This window comes from Stegostoma tigrinum, chromosome 20 (assembly GCF_030684315.1).
Source record: "Stegostoma tigrinum isolate sSteTig4 chromosome 20, sSteTig4.hap1, whole genome shotgun sequence".
NCBI classification, from domain to species: Eukaryota; Metazoa; Chordata; class Chondrichthyes; order Orectolobiformes; family Stegostomatidae; genus Stegostoma; species Stegostoma tigrinum.
In genome coordinates this window covers 42,830,680-42,845,853 of record NC_081373.1, presented here as the reverse complement: position 1 = coordinate 42,845,853, position 15,174 = coordinate 42,830,680, and the positions used below count along the sequence as shown (strand labels likewise).

The 15,174-nt window shown below is 43.4% G+C and overlaps 1 protein-coding gene across 1 annotated transcript in view; it reads right to left on the bottom strand.

Moving 5' to 3' along the window:
* slc35g1 (solute carrier family 35 member G1) overlaps positions 1 to 15,174 on the bottom strand; it is a 40,428-nt gene that overhangs the window by 13,422 nt on the left and 11,832 nt on the right. The gene's annotated exons all lie outside the window — the stretch shown is intronic.

The window sequence follows — 15,174 nt, the reverse complement described above, 5'->3', positions numbered from 1 at the left end:
CAGAAGATGTGGTTCAGGAAGGAGACTTAAGAGGATAAATCAATAGAAGCTTTACTCCGAGGGTACTGGGAATTTAGAATTCACTGCCTCAAAAGCTGGTAGAGACAAGAACACACATCATATTTAAAGTGGACTTGGTTACAGACTTGAAGTGTCAATACATCCCTAGCTACAAACTGGAAAATGGAATTCAGCTGGTAGCTCTGCACTGGGTAGTGTGGATACAATGGATCAAAATGGCATCCTTTCATGCTATAAATTTCAACAGGACCTCTACAGAGTTAAGTGCAGAGGAATGTACACAAAATGTAAACTGATTATGCTAGATATTTGTACCTCACTAGTTCACCATCAACCGAATTCTATTGTAGACAATTCTGGACTCCACACTCCTGGATAGATACAAAGACCATGGAGAGGGCACAAAGCAGGTTTACCAGACCAGGATGAGGGACTTCAGAAGTTGGAAAAGTGACAAACTTTCTCTGATCCCAGGAAAGCCATTAAGACATTGGCTAATAAAGTTTAAGAAAATGAGGGATTTTAATAGAACACAAAATAAAAATCTATTCCCTCTGGGTCAAAAACAGATTCAAAAGTCATGAGAAAAGAAAATCTAAAAGCGAAGACAAGAATGTTTTTACTCAGTTACGAGCTGTAAAGTTGTATTTGGAAAAGAAGATTAAATTACATAATTACATTGTAGGAACATGCAGCCACTGTTCTGTGCTGCATGTTCCTATAATGCTACCTACCAATGTGCGTTACTACATTATTAATAAAGCCTACTGTGGTAAAACATATAAAAATGATGGAAAAAGATGCCATTCGGGCCATCCAATCCATGACGATTGAATGAACTAGCAGCCCGATCTAATCCCACTGAGCAACGCCTGGCCCACAGTGTCGCTGGTTACTCTGCTTCGGGTACAGATAGACATTCCTTTGAAATGAGTTGAGAGTTTCCACCCCAGTTAGCAAATTGGGCAGCAAATTCCAGATAAGCATTGCCCTCTGGGTGAAAATGTTTCCCCTCATGCCCTGTAATGAAACTGAGAGCTTGTGTTTTTTAATATTATTGATTGTGATTTGGGTTTTTGGAGTTCTAAATTAAATGTATGGGTTTGTCTGTGTTTGGAGTTAATTAGCTTTTAACAATTACGACATCCATAATTCCAGGCAATAGAAAGTTATCCAGAGTTCCTAGGGAATTACCAAGGGGCTTACGGAAAACATCTTCAACTGACTCTTATTTTCAGACCATGCTGGGAAGTTGTCTGAGAAAGCAGCACTCAATACTTCTCAGCACTTCAGAACTTTTGTGGAGTCTACGTGCACAACAGCAGCATACAAAAAGGAGTTTCAAGTCATGAAAGTATCTTGGAATAATAAGTTAGATTTGTCCAAGACCAGGGAGTGTTGAGCTAAGTTGGTTCAAAAGAGAAGTTAAGGTTTTGAAGTTATGTTAAAAAAAGGAATTGAAACTATGTCGAAGATAATCAACATCCACTACACTACCCTCAATCCTCTTTAACACTTCCTCAAAAATTCTATGAAGTCAGTAATGCACAACCTTCCATAACACATACCTGCTGACAGTCCCTTATTAATCCTCACTGCCAAGATCAGGCTAATTAATACACCATTTCCAAATCACAGCGCAATGTTTGTAGACCTACTTGCTTTCTGGGAGGATTGGAAATAATCCTCAAGGCATCACTATTTCCTCCTCGACTTCCTACAATTGCCTAGGATACAATTTTCTTTTATTCATTTGCGAGACGTGGGGTCATTGGTTGTGTCAGCATTTCTTGCCTGCAAGAAGTTGCCTTCTTGAACCGCTGCAATCCATCTGCTGTGTGTTGACCCACAAGGCCCTTAGGGAGGGAACGTCAGAAAGCTGATCAAGTGACAGTGAAGGAACAGGGATATATTTCCAAGTCAGGGTGCAGCAGGGGAACTTGCAGGTTATGCTCCCATATATCTGCTGCCCTTGTCCTTCTAGGAAGCAATGGCCCTGGGTTTGGAAGGTGCTAAGAATCTTTGGTGAATTTCTGCTGTGCACCTTGTAGAAAGTACACACGGCTGTAACTGAATGTGGGTGGTGGAGGGAATGGATGCTTAATGTGGTGTCAATTAAGTGGCTGCTCAGTCCTGGATGGTGTCATTCTTCAGTGTTTTTGGTAATTCGTAACCCCCAGCATATTGATAGTGGGAGATTCAGTGATGGTAACACCATTGAATGCCAATGAGCTGTGACCTGATTGTGTCTTATGATACATGGTCATTGCCTGGCATTGATGTGCTGCAAAATATGTTACTTGCCACTTGTCAGCCAAAACATGGCCATTCTCCAGATCTTGTTGCATTTGAGCATGGACTGCTTCAGAGCTTGGCTAGAGGAGCAGCAAGTTCTGGAGCACAAATCTTCAGTACTATGGCCGGAACGTTGTCAGGGCCGACAGCTTTTGCACTATCCAGTGCGTTGAACTGTTTGAGTGAATCGAATTGGCTGAAGACTGGTTTCTGTAACGCTAGGGGCCACTGGAGGAGATCAAGATGGATCATCCACTTGGCACTTCTGACTGAAGATTGTTGTGAATGCTTCTATCTTTTGTATTGATGTGCTGGGCTCTTCCATCATTGGGGTTTGAGATATTTGTGGAGCCTCCCCCTCCAGTGATTTGTTTAAATTGTCCAACGCTATTTATGACTGGACGTGGCAGGATGGCAGAGCTTAAATCTGATCTATTGGTTGGTGAGATTGCTTAGCCCTGTCTATCACTTGGTATTAATGCCATTTGGCCTACAAGTAATCCCATGTACTAACTTCACCAGGGTGGTACCTCATTTTCAGGTATGCCTGATGCTGCTTCTGCCATGCCCTCCCACGCTCTCCATTGAACCTGGGTTTGATGGTAATAGTTGAGTGTGGGATATGCTGGACCATGAAGTTACAAATTGTGCTGGAGTACGGTTCTGCTGCTGATGATCCACAGCACATGGATGAACAGTCTAGAGTTACTAGATCTACGCAAAGTCTGTCCCATTTAGCACAGTGACAGTGCTACACAACACAAGGAAGGCTGTTCTCAACACGAAGGCAGGACTTTGTGTGGTGGTCACTCTTACTGATATGGTCACGGATGATGCATCTGCAGCTGGCAGATTGGTAAGGATGAGGTACAGTATATTTTTCCCTTTTGATGATTCCCTCACCACATGCCACCTCCCACCAGTCTAGCAGCTATGTTCTTCAGGACTCAACCAACTCAGTTGTGCTGCTGCCAAGCCATTCTTGGGAGTGGATATTGAAATCCCCCACCCAGAGTACATTTTGTGCCCTTGCCACCTCCAAGTGTTGTTCAACATTGAGGAGTACTGATTCATCAGGTGAGGGAGGACAGTATGAGGTAATTAGCAGGAAGTTTCCTTGCCCTTGTTTAACCTGAAGCCATGAGACTTCATGGGGTCTGGGGTCAATGTTGAGGACTCCCAGAGCAACACCTCCCAACTTTATACCAGTGTGCCACCACCTCTGCTGGGTCTGTCCTGTAGGTAGGACAGGACATATCCAGGGATGGAGATGTCAGCGATATTTTCTGTAAAAGGTATGATTCCATGAGAATGACTATGTGAGGCTATTGCTTCACCAGTCTGAGGCACAGCTCTCCCAGTTCTGGCACTGGGCCCCAAATGTTAGTGAGGAGGACTTTGCAGGGGCGATAATGCGTTTTCTCTCATTGTCATTTCCGGTACCTAGTGATCCATCTGTTTTTTTTAAGCTGAGACTTCATAGCAATTGATAAAACTGAGTGGCTTGTAGGCCATTTTAGAGGGTAATTGAGTCAAACACTTTCCTGCTCCTCTGATGCTGCTTGGCCTGCTGCATTCATCCAGCTTCACACCGTGTTATCTCAGATTCTCCAGTATCGGCAGTTCCTACTATCTCTCCTTTATTGATCTGAAATGAAGCCAGTTAATCAAAGACTCAATGCTAACTGACTTCCTGTGATCTGTTTTGCCATGCACAGAGTGCAGAGTTAGAAATGGTTAAGCTCACATGTATTTGGCATTCCAATCTTGGGTGTCCTTGGCAGAAAAAGTCTGGTTGAAGACATCAAAAGGAAATTCTGGGTGCTCTCTGGATCAGTGAAATGGCAAGTGTTGATCCAAAGTGGAGTTAGTGGAAGCTGAAGCCTGACAAAAGGGAAGGATCAGTGTGACCATCAGTGCTGTGATATACAAGAGATGAGGACACTACCCAGGGTAGTACATCTGATGATGAGGAGAGCTAGCTGGTGTCTGTGGCACTATCTTGGCTGTCTCCAAGATACTTTGGTGACAAAGTCTGGTTTGGAAATAGCATCTCAAAGAGCCCACAATAACAATACAGCTTCCATAATCTATTGGTTTCTGGGACACATTAGCCAAATGATGTAATCAAAACCAATTTGTGTACAGGCCTCTCCTAGCAGGTACAAATTGCTTGGTCGAGCAAATTTGCCGATGACAATGTCACCGTGTTAGATGAAAACAAAAACATACTTGGCACCCGTGCACTGAAAAATCAAAGAAAGGCTTGTTTATTGGAGAAACTAATTTCCTTTGACCTGGTGTTCGCTGGTGCAGCAAGCTCCTGATCTGTTGCTGCAGATTAAGACATATTTATCCCCACAATCACATGTTATTTTACCAATGACATGTACCCCAGTAAGGCAAAACTAGCCACTGGCTTCAGAAATTCAGAGGCGCCACTTGCACTCCATTTGGGCATGTAATAGAATTTAAGACGGGCAGTTTACCACAGACTGAATGAAGGCCAACTTTATAGGAATACCTCCCACTTCTCTCAAATGATGCCAAGTTGAAAGCTGAACACTTCCTGAACAACACGGGACAGATTCAAGTCACTAATAACTGACTCAACAGGGGATAGCTCGGAGCTCCCTTACCATCCAGTACCCCTATTCTCCCAGCACGCACGTGTGCACACTCCTATTTCAATAGGTGAGCAGAAACTAACTTTTGAAGTAGGGATACAAAATAAAAGATTGTAATTCCGTCACATTTCTTTCCATTGTTGTTCAAGTGATCAATCTGATCTGTAGTGAAGGTGTCTTCATTAGTTTGAGAGAAAAGGAGTAAAGGTGTACTTTTATTAGCACAGCAAGGTTCAAAGGTTAAAAACCTTCTGGTTTTCAAGCTGTGTTGTTCTACATAAAATGGGTCCAGGTCCGTCAGCCTGATAGCATCATTATTTGACGGTGGGACATGGGTACAAAATCCTTTCCTTCCTCGAGAAACTTCTTCAGCATCAACAATGTTCAAGTAAAGCATAGTACAGATAGTATTAATCAGAATCTCTCCCCAAATGTACTATTTTATACAGTCAGTTAATCAGCTATGTACGTTGGTCAACCCAAATTACATCACAACGGTCAATTTGGCTTGGAATCGAAGTTGAATTCCAGGGTAAACTGTGGCATCCAGTAGCAGAGGTTAGCATTTTGCTTTCCTTCGGAGGGTCCTCAAGCATCTCCTTTTGGGGGTAAGATTCTGAAAATTACCCACAATTTTCTGAATTTAATTCATGTACTCAGTCAATTATAAACTCAGCCAAAACAGACAGCCGAACGAATATATTGTTCAATTAACCAAAAGCCCTAACGTGGACTGGAACATATAACAAACTGTCAATGAGATCAGAATCTTTTGGATACTTTCCACAGAAAGTCAGACTATTGTATAGGTTTGAGCCCTGAACCAGAATGTGCATGCTTCTTCTATTAAAACAAAAAAAAAAATCAGCTAATGATGAGACTAGGTAATTTATCTAGATCCCTTTAAATCCTGTCAAGTTCACTCACCTTAAACTATTCAAATGATTAGTTTCAACAGAAAAATATGATAATGCACAATGTGGAGCTAGGCTAATGGTAGCAAGGTCAGATAGTGGTTAAATGTTGGAGTGCATTGGAGGGTAAGGACAGTGAAGGTGAGGGCGCCACAGAGCACAGAAGTTACAGTGGAATGGCCTGTACTAGAACGTCGGCCAGAGATCATTACATTTGATAAGGTTTTTGAACTTAATGCTTTGGGCAAAGGGTAGATGTGAGAATGTGATCACCTGAATTCTCTCTGGTACAGTTAACAGGGAGTAATACTATTTAAATATTATATAAGTTGCTTACATGTCAAGCCAATCTGTCATGTTTCTCCCACTACTATCTGCAGCACTACTGTCAGTCCAGTCTATTCACTTACTGTTAATTCACGCTGTTGTCTCCAGACACAATCCAAATTTGGGAGGAAAGCATCTCAGACTGCATTTCTGGATGTGCAGTCAGTCATATAGCACAGGAACTCATGTGGGCCAAACAGGTTTCCTAAACCGAACCAGTCCAATTTGCCTGTGTTTGGCCCATATCCCGCTGAATCTTTCCTATCCATGGACTAATGCACATTTCAACATTGTAATTGTACCTGCCTTGACCACTTCCTCTGGCAGCTCATTCCATATGCACCACCCTCTGTATGAAAAAGTTGCCTTTCAAATCTTTCCCCTGTCACCTTAAACCTATGCCCTCTAGCTTTGGACTCCACTACTCTTGAGGGGGAAGAAAAAGACCTTGGCTATTCACCCTATCCATTTCCCTCATGATTTTATAAACCCCTACAAAAGATCACCCATCAGTCTCAAAAGCTCGGGGGTGGGGGTGGATGAAAACCAGTTTCCAATCCATCCTTACAACTCAATCCCTCCAGTCTCAGTAACATCGTTGTAAATCTTTGTTGCGCCCTTTCCTATAGCAGGGCAGCCAGAATGACCACATTTGGAGTACTGTGTACCGTACCGATTTCTAATTAATGGCTAATCCCATTTTCCTGCTTTCTCCCTGCAGCCCTGAAAACTCTCTTCAGGTTATCCAAGTCTCTCTTTCTTTGAAAGCGAAGATTGAACGTGCCTCCATCATGCACTCAGCAGTACCATCCTGACTGTAATTGCTCACAGTGTAAATAAGTGCTTCCTCGTGATGCATTTAGCCCTTTTGCCTAACGCCTATTAGAACTTCGCCCTTTCACATTACACCATTCAGTTTTGCTCCTGTTTGTGGGAAGCAGATTCAAGCTGATGGAGCCAATAATGTCTTGAAAGACAATGCTCCTTAAGTAAATCCACATTTGAGAGGGAGGGAGCGAACAACTGATCGGCTCCTTGAATTTTACTACCATATTTAAGAACTATTAAGACTAAGCCATTTCATGTGAACTTGACATCAGACTGGAGTTTTTTTGTCTAAAAATCAAACCTGTTCAGAGATGTTATTACACACTACTGGAGCAGATGGGACATGAAGCTCAGCATCCTAGGGGTAGGGACATTACCACTGCATTACAAAAAGGCAGACTTGAGTCCTGGGCATACAAGAGAACAGGTTCCTTTCCCCAAAGAGAAACTGCAATGAACCCGCTGCACTTTTGAGCCGCTAGTTACTAGTCATTTCGGTTTTTTCCCTCCCCCACTAAGCTGAACCACCATCTGTGTGGGATTCGATTTACTGTTGTATCTTGCCATGTTGAATGTAAGTTACAGTGAAAATAGGAGCAGAAATAGGCCATGTGGCCCTTCAAGCCTGCCCCACCATTCAGTATGATCATGGCTGATCATCCAACTCTCCCACCTGTTTCCTGTTTTCTCTATACCCTTTCATTGCTTTAGCCCCAAGAACTACAGTATACAGTAATTGCTTCTTCACAAAGTCCACAACTTCTGGATGTTTATTCAGTACTGCAGTCAATTGGCTGCTGAGCCTGTATAATGCTGCTCAAAACACAAGCTTCTTATTACATAACTTTGGCCGAACCCATGAAACTCTGACAGTATGTGACTGTGGCACAATGTGACATGTAACAAGAAAATTACAAAGCGGTAAGGTTGAAAATCATTGGACGCATTTGATTCCTCTTACAGGCTTCGACTTGAACCCACATTTCCTCATCCTTAAAAGGAGTATTAAGTTTGAGCTTAAATTTGCCCACATAGTAGGAATTTTGGAGACTGATTTTCTATTTGATTTACAGTAGGCTTCCACTGAATAGGTAGTGGGTCTGAGTGTTCAACTTTGCAGCAAACTACCAAGCACTGATATTGCTGTTCTCAGTAAGGGCAAAGGGGTGTGTGCCTATGAACAACAGTCACTAAAACAGCAGTCTAAATGATGGATCTATTGGGAGTTGTGGAAATCCATCAAGCTAGGCTGAAGTTAACTCTTCATGAATGCTTTCCAAATTTAGAATAGATACACTATTATAACCATAATCATTTAAATTTCAAAAGTTGTACTGAGAATCATGGGTCTAGGTCATACAGATCCATCTTTGGAGACAGAAATTAAAGAGAGCTCAAACATTGGTCTGCAATTTGCAGGCTGTTTCCACCGCCATTTAGAATAGTACATCATGCTCTACATTTTGCTTCTAAGTATCGGAAAATCCTGTCCTCAGTTTCTCAGTTAGTAAGGAAGGAAAATGAATACCAAGGCACTTTATAAAATTTAATAATTGTACCTGTGACAACGATATCACTGCACCTGTCATTCCCAACTTTGAGAATCAAAAGGCCTAGCAAACTGAAACCAATGTCATTTGGCCGACTATGTATATTCATTCTTCTTTGAAAAACAAAATCCCACAGGACCACCATTTTCACAGCTAGTGAAATCCTGCCCATTATGTTTGTGCTGGTTCTCAACAAGCAAATGCGCCTAGTGCCAGACTTCTATCCCTGCTTCCTTCATGGAGAGGTTAAAAATTGAATGTTGCATCTATCATACTCAGCCTAGATTTTAAAGTTTCTCTTCTCCTGTTACTTCTTTTATCAAGTACCTTCAATCCGTGCCTTCCCCTTCTAAATTCTTCTGCTCAGAGGAACAGTATATCCCCATCTATGGGGATAGTAAAAACTGCTGATGCTAGAGTTAGAGGTAACGGTGTGGAGCAGGAAGAACACAACAGGCCAGGCAGCAGAGGTGCAGGAAAGTTGACGCTTCAGGTGAGGACCCTTCTTCAGAAACGTCCCGACCCAAAACATCAGTTTTCCTGCTCCTCTGGTGCTGCCTGGTTCACTGTGTTTCTCCTGCTCCACACTATGTTATCTCCCTATCTATTCTGTCTAGATGCCTTGTGACTTGGAGCACCTCCGTCAAGTCTCCTGTCAACTTTCTCTTTTTTAGAAAAACACCCTTGCTAAATAAAAAGCAAAATTTCTGAAACAATCCATCAAATCCCACCTGAAAAAGTTGAGAAAATTCCAGATACCTTTAGTGTGAAGTACCGTTTTCTGATATTACCCCTCAATGGCCTGGCTCTACCTTAAAGATAAATCACCTTTCTCCTGGACACCTGCAGAAGGAAGCTCCAGAAGTTTGAACCAGTGAGTGATAGTGAAGCAAGGGTGAGATGTACGTGGCCTGGAGAGGATCACCATAGGTGATGTTCCTGTGCATCGGCTGTGTTTGACCCTCAAAGTGATAGAGATTGAGAGCTGGAGAATGCTGTTGGAGGATCCGTCATTATTTGCTACAAGCATCACGCATTTCCCCAAGTGGGTACCATCCACATCAGGGCTGGAGGGAAAGGAGTGTTGAATGTCATGGATGGGCCACCAATCAAATCCTCTCCTTTGTCCTGGATGTAGTCCAACTCCTCATGTACGTGTAGGAGCTGTACCCCTGCAAACAAGTGGGTCGTATTCCATCACAGCCCTGATCTGTGTCTTGTTGGTGCTGCAGAGACTCTGGGCAGTCAACAGGTAAGAGTTATTCAATGCAGAATTTCCAACTTCTGACTTGTTCTTATGGACGCATTATTTGTGCGACTCACTGCTAATTCCAACATCCTGCTGTGCAAGGTTAAAGAAAAGGACAAGTTATACCGAGAGTGTGACAACATCAGTGACTCAGCAGCACTTTGGCTCAGAGTCAGGAGGATGTGAGGTTTAAGTTCAGATCAGCAGACTGCCTCAGTATCCAAGTTGCTGCAAACTGAACTGCACTCTGAAACATTCAGCAAAAGGTCCCACTCTGACACTGTACTGGAGAAGTGAAGGTCATTGATGCCACTACCGCTGGTGGGGCCTAAGACATAAGCCCAAGGAAGCACTGCAGCAAATGTCTAGCTTTTAAACAGTTCCTTTATTAACTTAGGTTTCTCTCGGTTTTCAGATGGAGGTAATGACAAAACCAACTTGTATTAAAAGCATATATGTTGTAAACTGTTTCAGGGGGGCTTTAGAGAACACAAAACATGCAAGCGAGAGAGGGGAAATTTCTCTACTCAGTTGGAATGCACTGCCTGGGAGAATGGTGGAGGCAAATTCCTGACAAGGGTTCAAAAGAGAGAGCTGCATAAATATTTGAAAGTGAAGTTAAAGGCCATGGAAATGGAGCTGATGAGCAGGACTAGCTGGATATCTCTTTCAGAAGCCAGTACAGACACAATGGGTCAAATGGCCTTCTTCTGTACTGTAAAATTCTATGTTGTATGATTTAATAAAATTTAACACCAATAAGTGGAGATGTTTGGCCAGGTGAAAGAATTCGATTTTGAAGGGCAGTCACACAGCACAGAAACAGACTCTTTGCTCCAACCAGTCCATGCTGAACATAAATCCCAAATCAAACTAGTTTCCCCTGCCTGCTCTTAGCTCATATTTCTCCAAATCTTTCCTCTTCATGTACTTGTTTAAACATCTTTTAAACATTGGAATTGTGCCCACATCCACCAGTCTTAAAGAAGGAAGAAAGTTTAGGGATAGAATTGTGGAACTTAATACCTCAGTAAATGAGGACACAGTAAAATGCAGAAATCTAAGTTTACACTAATATGATGGTTTACGGATTTTCCTTCCCTAAGTGTTGTGGGCCTACCTATGACAGAGTCATAGAATTATACAGCACGGAAACAGACCCTTCAGTCCAATCCCTCCATTCAGATATCCTAAACTGATCCAGTCCCACTTGTCTGCGTATGGGTCCATTTCCCCCTAAAGCCTTCTTATTCATGTATACAGCCGAATGGGTAGGCCATTCCACACAACTACCAGCATGTCCAGGAAATCGCTGTGCCTCAGTCTCTTTTAAATCTTTCCCCTCTTGCCTTAAATCCATGCCCTCTAGTTTTGGGCTCGCTCACCATGGGGAAAAAGAGCTTGGTTATTCATCCTAACCGTGCCTCACATGATTTCATAAACCTCTCTAAGGGTCACCCCTCAGCATCCAACACTTCAGGGGGAAAAAGCTCCAGCCTTTTTTATTCCCATACAGAATCCCCTACAGTGCAGAAACAGGCTAATGGACCTAACAAGTCCACACACACTCACTGAACAGCATCCTACCCAAAGTAACCCCACCAACCCCATTCCTGTAAACCTGCATTTCCCACGGCTAATTCATCTAACCTAAATATTCCTGGACATGACGGGAAATTTAGCATGGCCAATTCCCCTAACCTGCACATCTTTGGACTGTGGGAGGAAATTTAAGAACTTGGAGGAAACCCACGCAGACATGGGGAGAACATACAGATTCCACGCAGACAGTTGCCTGATGCTGGAATCGAAAGCGAGTCTAGCGCTGTGGGGCTGCAGTGCTAACCACTGAGCCACTATGACATCCCAGCCTGTTCAGCCTCTCCCTATAGATCAAAGCCTCCAATCCCAGCAACATGCTTGTAAATACTTCCCCATTCCTTTCAAGTTCCACAACATTTTTCCTTTCACATAGGGACCAGAATTGAATGCAGTGTTTCGAAAGTGGCCTGAGCAACGTCCTGTACAACCACAACATGGCATCCCAATGCCCTGACCCATAAAGGCAAGAATACCAAATGCCTTCTTCAAGAACCTGTCTACCTGCAACTCCACTTTCAAGGAACTGTGCACCTGCACCCTGAGCTCTCTTTGTTCAGCAATACTCCCCAGGGCCCTACCATCAACTGTGCGACTGCTACCCTGGTTTGCCTTTCCAAAATGCAACACCTTACATTAATCTAAATTAAAGTCCATATGCCACCCCTCAGCCCAAGTGGTCAAGGTCCTGTTGTACTCCAAGATAACCTTCTTCTATGTCCGCTACACAACCTATATTGGTGTCATCTGTAAACTTACTAACCATTCCTCCTATATTCACACCCAAATCATTTATATAAATAGATGACAAAAAGCAGTGGACCTAGTTCCGATTCTTGGGGAACCCTACTGGTCACAGGCCTCTGGTCTGAAAACAACCCTTCACATTCACTCCGTCTCCTACTTTCAAGCCTATTTTGTACTGAATTGGCTGGCTCCCCCGATCCCATGTGATCTAAACTCACAAATCAGTCTACGATGCGGAACCTCAAACACCTTGCTGATTTCCCTATAGTCAATATCGACCACTCTGCCTTCAATCTTCTTTGTCACTTATTCCGAAAAAAAATTAATGAGACACAATTTCCTGTGCACAAAGCCATGTTGACTGTCCATAATCAGTCCCTGCCTTTCCAAGTACATGTAAATCCTGTCCTTCAGAATCCCCACCAACAACTTGCTCACCACCAATGTCAGGCTCACCAGTCTACAGTTCTCTAGCTCTTCCTTCCAACTTTATGTAAATAATGGCACCACTTTAAGCAATCTCTAGTCTTCCAGCACCTCACCCATGGCTATCGATGATACAAATATCTCAACAATGGGTCAAGCAATCTCTTCCCTAGCTTCCCATAAAGTTCTGGTGTACACTTGATCAGATCCCAGGGATTAATCTACCTCTTTGCATTTTAAAACATCTAGCACCTCCTCCGTAAATATGGACACATTTCCAGATATCACTACTTCTTTCCCCAAGTTTTCTAGCTTCCACATTCTTCTCTGCAGTAAGTCCTGATACATAGAACATAGAACAATACAGCACAGAACAGGCCCTTCGGCCCTCGATGTTGCGCCGACCTGTGAACTAATCTAAGCCCCTCCCACTACACTATCCCATCATCATCCATATGCTTATCCAAGGACTGTTTAAATGCCCCTAATGTGGCTGAGTTAACTACATAGGCAGGCAGGGCATTCCATGCCCTTACCACTCTGAGTAAAGAACCTGCCTCTGACATCTGTCTTAAATCTATCACCCCTCAATTTGTAGCTATGCTCCCTTGTACAAGCTGAAGTCCTCATCCTTGGAAAAAGACTCTCACTGTCCACCCTGTCTAATCCTCTGATCATCTTGTATGTCTCTATTAAATCCCCTCTTAGCCTGCTTCTCTCCAATGAGAACAGACCCAAATCCCTCAGCCTTTCTTCATAGGGCCTGTGCTCCAGACCAGGCAACATCCTGGTAAATCTCCTCTGCACCTTTTCCAATGTTTCCACATCCTTCCTGCAATGGGGCGACCAGAACTGCACGCAATATTCCAAATGAGGCCACACTAGCGTTTTGTACAGTTGCAGCATGACATCACGGCTCTGGAACTCAATCCCTCTACCAATAAAACCTAAGACACTGTACAAAGTATTTGTTTAGTATCTTCCCCCAGCTCCACACATAGGCAGCCTTGTTCATCTTTAAAGGGGCCGTATTGTCTCCCTAATTATTCTTCTGTCCTTAGCGTACTTGGAGCATCCCTTTATTTCTCCCTAACCCGATTTGTCAAAGCTATTTCATGTTCCCTTATTCTTAGGTATCGAAGATCTCCCTACATATTTGCTTCTCAATTTCCCCACTGGCTACTGAGGGGGTCTATAATACAATCCCAGTTAGGTGACCAAGCTTTTTTTATTTCTCAGTTCCACCCAAATAACTTCACTGGACATCCTCCCAGAAATATCCTCCTTAAGTACAGCTGTAATGTTATCCTTAACAAAAAAAAACACCACTCCCCACCGCCTCCTTTTCTGTTTACCATCTCCTCCACTCCCTATAGTATCTATACCCTGGAACATTAAGCTGCCAGTCCTGTCCCTCCCTGAGCCATGTTTCTACAAAAACAATGATATCTCAGTCCCAGCCTGAGGGTGCTGATACATTGCTCATTTGCATCCTGGGAGTGGGCTTCACAGTCAGCACAGGCATGAAGGATATCATAGAAAAACGTGGTGTTAAGGAATGGGTCAGCCCAAACATTACATTACTGTAACCATAATAAAGAAAAGAGAGGAGACAGAACATTGTGAAAGGAAGGTCGACAGCCAGTGCAAGCCTAAACAACTTCCAGAAAGTTTACAGTTGATATTATAATTGTAAATTACAAAGGAATAAAGGCTTGGCAGGAGAGCTCCAAATTGTAGTCTGTTCCTCTTGCTTGATGTGGGAAGCCAGGCATTTCCAGTGCCCATGAGCTGCATGCGTATACTGTGTCCAGCTGCAGCTCTTGGAAGCCCGAGTTTCGGATTTGGATGGTGTCTGGGGACAATGTGGAACGTTCACAAAGACAGAACGTATCATGTAGAAAGAGGTGGTCACACCACAGACTCAGATTCCCCAGGAAGGAAAGGAATGTGTGACCATCTGGCAGAGCAGGAGGGCTAATCAGATAGTGCAAAAATCTCCTGGTACCAATGACAACAATTTTCTGCTGGTCACACTCCCCTTTGAGAATATTCTGTACCCGCTTGGAGATATCTCTGATCCTTAGTCATTTGTGTGGCTGACAGTGAGACCTATCTGTGCCTCTACCTTGAGAGACCTCTATCACAAAAATCGCCTGGCACCTGATGTACCCCTCATTACATTAGAGCCAGTCTCTGTACCAGAAACTTGGCTGTCAGTGCTACATTCCCCTGAGAGTCCATTCCCCACCTGCCCCTACTACAGTATCCAAAACAGCATAAAAACCGAAAGAACTGCGGATGCTGAAGTCAGGAACGAAAAAAACAGAAGTTGCTGGAAAAGCTCAGCAGGTCTGGCAGCATCTGTGATCAGAGTTAACGTTCTGAGAAGGGACACCAGACCCGAACTGTTAACTCCGAAACCTGCTTGAGATGGGGATAGCGCAGGAGTCTCCTGGGACAGTCTACCCAACCAAACCTGTCTTTCCTAGGAGGTAACCCATCTCACTGACTGTATCTGCAGTTTTTCTACCTCCCTGCAAGTGCCATCCATTACACCCCCAGCTCCTGTACATTCCTAATTGCCTCTA